This window comes from Dendrobium catenatum, unplaced genomic scaffold, assembly GCF_001605985.2.
Source record: "Dendrobium catenatum unplaced genomic scaffold, ASM160598v2 fragScaff_scaffold_1426, whole genome shotgun sequence".
Taxonomy (NCBI): Eukaryota; Viridiplantae; Streptophyta; class Magnoliopsida; order Asparagales; family Orchidaceae; genus Dendrobium; species Dendrobium catenatum.
Window position 1 is genome coordinate 204,959 of NW_021319888.1, and position 8,220 is coordinate 213,178.

An 8,220-nucleotide genomic window follows, 5' to 3' on the forward strand; every position below is an offset into this window, starting at 1 on the left:
TCATGTATCTAAAGGAGAAATTGAACTCATTCATGTTTCTACAGAAAATTAACTTGCAGACATTTTACAAAACCACTAGCCTTTGATACTTTCAGTACATTAAGAACAAGATTTAGTGTGATCGATTTAAATGTTTAATTAAAATGATTATGCAACATTGATGCATATTTTTTTTGTTAGTATTTTTGTGTGTATTTGTGATTTTGTGATTTTATGTATTTTTCTATCGTATTTTTATTGTGTTTGTGTTTTAGTTTTAAAAAATTCTCACATCTAGATTTTTTAGTGCATGTTTTAAAAAATTGAGTGAAAATCGTCTAGGATGAAATTATTTTTGTACGGGATGAATTATGTAGTGTGTTAACTATCAGATTTGAACAGTTTGCGTATAATTTTTCAATTTTAATTTTTCACTTCATCTGTACGATCGTCATGATCATCTAGACAAAATTTTAAAACATCTGTACGATTGATTAACAGTTGAATGGATAAGGTCATTTTTAATATGCATGATTGTACGTATGAACCTATGGTTCGTACAGACGAACGCTTGGTTAATTGATGTGGGGGACGGTTTAAAGTGCCATCAAAATGATCTTAAATGTCTGATCATCCAGGACGAACACTTGTTCATCTATTCGATCGTTTGGTCAAAAGTCTGTACGAAAGGACGCATCGTAACTTGTGTGATTACGAAAAGTCATTTCATTTTTGGACTCATTCATTTGTCTATACAAAATTTGTTCGTACGAGATGAGCTGAAATTCGTACGAGATGAAATTAGTTTCGTCTATACCAACAATCATTTTTTCATTAAATTGAAGGACTTTGAACTCAAATGTCATCACTTCAAACATCCCTTTCAAACCTCTATTCCCCTAGAACTTCTGTTAGGCGAGCTCTAGCAAAAGATAAAAGGTTCTGGGCAAGGGTCGACCCAAAAACTCTAGTGATAATTTTCTATCCAAGGCCAATGAAGAATCCTTTTCTAGGTATGCTTCTGCAAAAATCACTCCCTCTAGAGTTAATCCAAGAACAACTCAACTTCAAAGTGATGGAACTTTTTTTCTTCTACCCAATTTGCCTTAATCCTCACTCTTGTTCAATTCTATAATAAAGAGACCTTTCACTATTTTCTTGTAAACATGTCCTTTAATTCTGATTATTCTGTCATAAGATCATATATTTTTAAGAAGAAAGTAGAGATTACCAAGGCAGACTTAGGAATCTTTCTGAACTTAAGGCCTGAAGGGATTAGAACTCATACCTTGACCATTAATCCTAATTTTAACTAGTTTAAAATTAATAATGTTCTTAGATGAATAGAGTAGAAAGTCATTTTCCTAGGGTAACTACTCTAAATCGAAATGCCCAAATCATCCAGCATGTTCTTCGCACTTCTATTATACCTAAAGCGGTGATCGAGTAAACATTCCTCCTCTTCTTTCCACTGTGACTTTCTTGATTATGACTAGCCAACCCATAGATGAAGCCCAACTGATAATCAACTATATTTATGGACTCTTTGAGATTGGTCATATCGCTCATAAGAGGAAGAAAAATATAGCCTTAGGACATCTTGTGGCTTATATTTTGGAGAAGAAATATGATTTAGTTCATCCGGTTCCTGATCTAGAAGAGCCTCTTTACTTCAACGATGGATCTTTTCGAGTGATTTTTAATAAAAATGAACCATGACAACAACATATTAATAGTGACTTAGAGGAGTAACTTTAACCTTCACCCGCACTTGCACCTGTTGGTGAACCAAATTATCAAGATTTGGTTCACGGATTTGATCATTTAGAGACTCATTTTGATTAAAGATTTGATCAAATTGAAACTCACTTATAGCAGCAGGATGCACGATATCATCAGGACATGGGCTGGATGAGAGAGCAGATAGATGGTATTAGTTCCAGTATGGTTATGATGAGTAGCTAATTCAATTTCTTCAACTAGCAACCTCCTCTAGATCAGGGCCCCTCATAGTGATTCATGTACTTGCTTATGATCTTCTTTAGTTGATGTGATTGTGATGTGATAGATTGTGGTGTACCTTGTTTTAGTCATGTGTTAGTTTTTTTTGATGTGTTAGCTTTAAGTTTTATATTGTATTGATATCATTTCTTAGATTGTAATATTTATTATCATGATATTAATATAAGTTATCTTATCTTGGTTTTAATTTTGTGTTGAAATGTATGTTAGCTTATATGAAAATCCATACAATTTTTTGATCTTACAAGTGCTATACTTTGAACCGCAAAACAAAATTGAATTCATTAGAAAATCTTATTTTTCTAAAATTGAGTTGTAGTTATAACTTCATCAAATTAAGAATGTCAATCTCATGTCTCTTGTTAGACTAATTTAAATTTTCATATTATTATTGCAACTGTGATATTTTCTTCTTTTGTATTTCTATTCTCAATGTAAGTATTATCGTGCTTAGAGAAATATGAGATTTTAGATTATTGATCTTGGAAAGATTAAGAATACTCTTGAAAATGTACAAATGTACAAAAATAAAAAAAATGCGCAATGGTTCGCAATTTGAAAAAGAGGCACAAAATTAGCCCAGCTATAAAAAGATGCACAAAACTGCCACAAATATTGAAAAAAAATACGCAAAGCGCCACGAGTGGTATTTTGTTCAAAAAAATTTCCTTAATATTTCAATATTTTAATTCAAATTAATCTTCTGTACGATTTTATTTACGATTGAAATGTGAAATATAAAATTTTTATATTCATCCTTTGTGCAATGATATTCTTTATCTCAAATGTCTAAATTGATTCATGATCTCGATAAATCCTTTTTAGTATTGATGTTATATCTCTTCTTAAATTCTATGAATCATTTTTATTTGCCTAATAATTTGATTTTATTTGTAAATTGTATTTCAATCACTTTCAAGGATCAATCATAAAATGATTATCATATAACTTCTTACATTTATGTTCTTTTTATTCTTCACTTTTTGTTGTTGTTAAAAAGGGGGAGAAATATTGTTTGTTCTATCGTAATGTTTGTATTGTTTTTATTTTCATAATCGTTTGTTTATTTTTTTTGTCTGATTGATGTTTTTGATTGTATATTCTGAACAATTTTTGAAAATTTAAATTTTTATGAGTCAAATGTCCCTTATTCTCACATACTTTTTAATTCAGGGGGAGTTCAAGAGATGATTGAAAACTTGAAAAATTATACAAACAATAATTATTTTGCCATCATCAAAAAGGGGGAGATTGTTAAGAGAGTTGCTATTTGCATTTTTTACTTGTTTACAACTTATATAGTTTTGATTATTCCAAATATTATTGTTTTAATTATCATTTTCTCCTAACATTTTTTGGAGAATTATTTTTGTTCTTGTGTGGACTAACATTTTAGGATAATCATACTCTAGAATACAAAAAGACTTCAAATCAAATTCAGCATATCATACTTTGTATTTTGAAGTATGTATTTTTTATCTTATTGAGTTTGAGAGAGAAAGTGATTGTAATTGAGCAAACTAGCACACACACACACAGAGGGAAATCTTTTAAAAGTTAAATTTTTCCTCTGATCGTACGAGATGAACTTAGTTCGTACAGGATGATCAGATCAGTTATACCCCTCGGAGAGTAATGGAACGAACATAAAAAGTGAGAACTTTTTATAACTCTCGATCATACGGACGAAATGGACTAATTGTTCCTGGACGATATCCTCTTGATTCTCACTTTGAACTGTTCATATGGACGAAATGGACAATTCGTCCCTGGACGATCTCCTCGGGATTCAAAGTTTGAACTGCTCATCCAGATGAAAAATACACCTCATCCCAGGATGATCTCCTCAGATATCAAAGTTTGTAAGGTTCATTCGGATGAAATACATCAATCATCCTTGGATGATCTTCTCGGGTGATAATGTTTTGTACTGTTCGTACGGACGAACATAAGCATTCGTCCTAGGACAAAATGCTCTATTCTTTCAACATATGAAACGTCTGCAGTTATTTTTCTAGGTGGCTATAAAATAACTATTCGTACCGAACAAACTTAGTTCGTATGGGACGATGATCGTGTACGAAGTCACCTCATCCCAATGCACATAAGGAATCATACGCAATAATTTTGCACTGTTAGTACGGGATGATCCTATTCGTATTGACTTGAAAATCAGCAGTTTTTGGATGATTTTTCATGTCTTTCTTATAAAAGGTCCTTTGTAGACTGCCACTTAATCTTTTTACTTACTGGTCTTCATTCATACTAAAGGGAGAGCGAAGGAGAGAGTATTAGAGAGTGTTTGAAGGAGGATTTTTACTACTGGAGCATGAAGGATTCATTTGGAACTCAAAGGTAAGAATCTGTAATGGTGATTTGTTATTATTTCACTCTTTTTCTCTGTCCTTCTAGGTTTCTCTAGAGAAGATCTTTTAAAAAAATCTGGTTCTCTGCCGACACTTGGAGAGATTAAACAGCCAAAGGGTTCCCTACCCACACTTGGATAGTGTTAAAGGACAAAGGATTCTCTTCCCACACTTAGAGAGTGTGAAAGGATGAAGGTTTCTCTGCCCACACTTGGAGAGTGTGAAAGGATGGATGGTTCTCTGCCAACACTTGGAGAGTGTAAAAGAATGACGATTCTCTGCCGCATCGGGTAGTGGGGTAAGAGATTTTTGTGAAAGCTTGTCCGCCTTGCTGTGGGGGCTAAAGGAGAGACACTATTGGTATTTTTAAGAGAGTTGCTATTTGCATGTTTTGCATTCTTGCAACTTGTATTATTTTGATGATTTCAAATAGTATTATTTTATGTATATATATCTCCTTACACTTTTTGGAAGATTTGTTTTCGCTCTAGTGTGTACTAACATTTCAGGAAAATTAACTCCAAACTATGAAGACTTCATATCAAATTCAACATCCAATCATTTGTAAATTAAATGTCTTTAAATTGAGAGGGAGTGATTGTAATTGAGTGAATAATCACAACACACACATGGGGGAACAATTTTTGTAAACGGATCGTATGGGACGAACATAGTTCGTACGGGATGAATATAGTTCGTATGGGACGAACATAGTTTGTACAGGACGATCATGTCAATTAACCCCTCCGAAGAGCAATGGATCGAACATGAAGTGAGAAAATTTTTCTATGTCCCAATGGTCCAAATGAATTTTATATTTGTCCCGGGACGAACGCCTCTGGATTCTCACTTTGCACTGTTCGTACAGATGAAATGCATGGTTCGTCTCTGGACGGGTTTCTCTGTATAAAATCGTACAGGACAAAATTGACCTTCATCTCTGGATGAAACTCTCTATTTAAAATCGTCTAGGATGAATCCCATTCATCCCAGGATGAACTAAACCGACTTACGACAGTTGGTTACGTCCTGCAGGGAATTGAGAACTGACTTATGGAATAACCGTTCGTACCGGATGAACCTAGTTCGTACAGGACGATGCTCGTGTACGAACATAGTTCGTACCAATATACATTAGGATCATTTCCAACACTTTAAGTAAAATTGTCCGGGATGATCCACGATCGTACGGGACGATCCAATGCATGTTAACTTGAAAATTCTGCAGTTTTGGACGGTTTTTCTTGCTATCTAATTTTTACTGCCACCGAATCTTTTTTGTGATTAATCTTCATGCCTATTGAAAGAAGACTCAAGGAGAGAGTAGTAGAAAGCATTCAAAGAAGGATTTCTACCACTGGAGCGTGAAGGCTTCTCTTGGTGTTCAAAGGTAAGATTTCCTACTTGTGATTTGAGATTACTTCACTCTTTTCTCTCTTTCTTCTAGATTTCTTATGAGTAGCTCTATCAAGGAGATCGGGTTCTCTGCCCACACTAGGAGAGTGTGAAAGGACGAAGGGTTCTCTGCCTACACTTGGAAAGTGTGAACAGCCGAAGGATTCTCTGCCCACACTAGGAGAGTGTGAAAGGACAGATGATTCTCTGCCAACACTGGGGATCATGTAAAAAGGACTACGATTCTCTAGCACACCGGGTAGTGGTGAAAAGAGTGTTTGTAAAGGCTTCTCCGCCTTGCTGTGGGTGCAAAAAGAGAGACACTATTGGTATTAGTGCAATACTCAGAGGGTGCCTATGGGAAGTGGATGTAGGTCTGGTTTAGACCGAACCACTATAAATCTTGTGTCATTTATTTTACTATTTTTTATTTTTTGTATTTTTCTGTTTAAAAAGTTGTGGTTGAAAAACTTTTTATAAAAATTCATTAAAGTTTAATTTTGGTTCAACTCATCTAAAAGAGGGATATTTTTTAATACCAATTCACCCCCCCCCACTTGGTAGCCTTGAGACATTAACTTAGGTTTAACAACCTATTCATTAGCCTCAGTAAGTGGTATCAGAGCCTTGTTTCAAATTCATAAGTTTAAACTACTTTTTGATTAACGTAGATGGCTACATTTGGGAACCGAAACACACCTGAGGGTTACTCTATTACTAGACCTCCACTATTTGACAATATACCTTTTGATTTTTTGAAAACACGTATGTCTACTTTATTACAGTCACTTGATTATCGTATGTGGATCTTAGTCCAGGAAGGATATACAAAACCAACTAGATTAGTTGATGGAGTTAGAGTTGAAACACCTTTTGCAGACTAGACTGTAGAAGAACGTGACTTAGCACAACTAAATGCTAAATGTTTGAATAGTTTCTTTTGTGCTTTAAAATTTGAAAACTACATGCGGGTTTCTACTTGCAAAAGTTGAAAGGATATATTTGATAGACTTTGTATAACATATGATGGGACTAATGAGGTTAAAAAATCTAGACTTAATATCTTATTGCAAGATTATGAATTGTTTTGCATGAAACCTAATGAATCCATTTCTGATATGTACATAAGATTTACTCAAATAGTCACCTCTTTGCATGCACCTGGTAGGGAACTAACGAATGCTTTAATGGTTAATAAGTTTCTTCGTTGTTTACCTACTAATGATGCTAAAATTACTGCAATTACAGAGTCTAATGATCTAAACATTTATTCAATTGACAATCTTCTTGGTTCACTTATTGCTTACGAGTAAGGAGTTTGTCAAAGAAAGATTGATGCAGGTGAACCACAAAAGGAAAAGAACATAACACTAAAAGTAGAAGAGTCTGAGAGTGAACACTCACAACCTGAGGATGAAGACGACATTATATTAATGACTAGATAATTCAGAAGCTTTTTGAAGAGGAAGCAGAAGATACACCAGCAATGGAATAGAGGTAAATTTAATAGAAATGGTAAGGTTTCTAATGATGTGATTTGTTATGAATGCAGGAAACCTGGTCATAGCAAGACTGTTCGCCCTAAACTCAAAGCCAATCCTAGCAAGAAAAAGATAGAGGAGAAACCTACTGTAAAGAAGTGCAGAAAGAAGTTTTAAAAAGCTTTATGGGCGGACTCAGCTTCAGATTCATCAAAGACTGAAAAAGAAGAGGAAGTCACTAATCTATGCTTAATGGCAGACAGTCTTGATCAGTTAGATCAAGAAGAGGTATGTGACTTAACTATTGATAAATTATTTAAAGTTTCTGAACACATGCATGATGCTTATAAAAAAATGAAGAAAATACATGCTAGTCTAAGTCTAGAATTTGTAGAACTTAAAAAGGAACATGAAATTCTTAGAAAAGATCATGCTTTGATTGATAACAACCACATGAAATTACTTGATGAGTTTGATGACTTGAATAAAAATCATGATAATTTAAAATCATCCTATGCAAAACTTGAGAAAGATTTTAAAAACTTTATGGATGAATTAGAGAGCAAATTATATAAAATCAATTATTTAAATCAAATTTTGGAAGATATGAATTCATTTTACAAATTAACGATAAAAGCTCTCGAGGATAAAAGGATACCTCTGAAAGTTTGTTAGGGACGTTAAGCCCTATAGAACTGGCCCAAAGCTAATTAAAAGAGAGAGGTGAATTGGAGAACTTTAAAACAAAAGATAAAACTCTAACCAAAAATCACCACAAACAAAGTGCAGAAGAAAAATAAATGCTGAAGCGATAATAAGAAAAGAACACCTTGGAATTTTAGTGGTTAGGTCGAACCTTGTCCTACGTCGACTCCTTGGAGGCACCCTCCAAGTATTGCACTACAAAAGTGTCTCTCCTTTAGCCCCTACAGTTAGGCGAAGAAGCCCTTACAAAATCACTTCCACCTTCCCCGGTG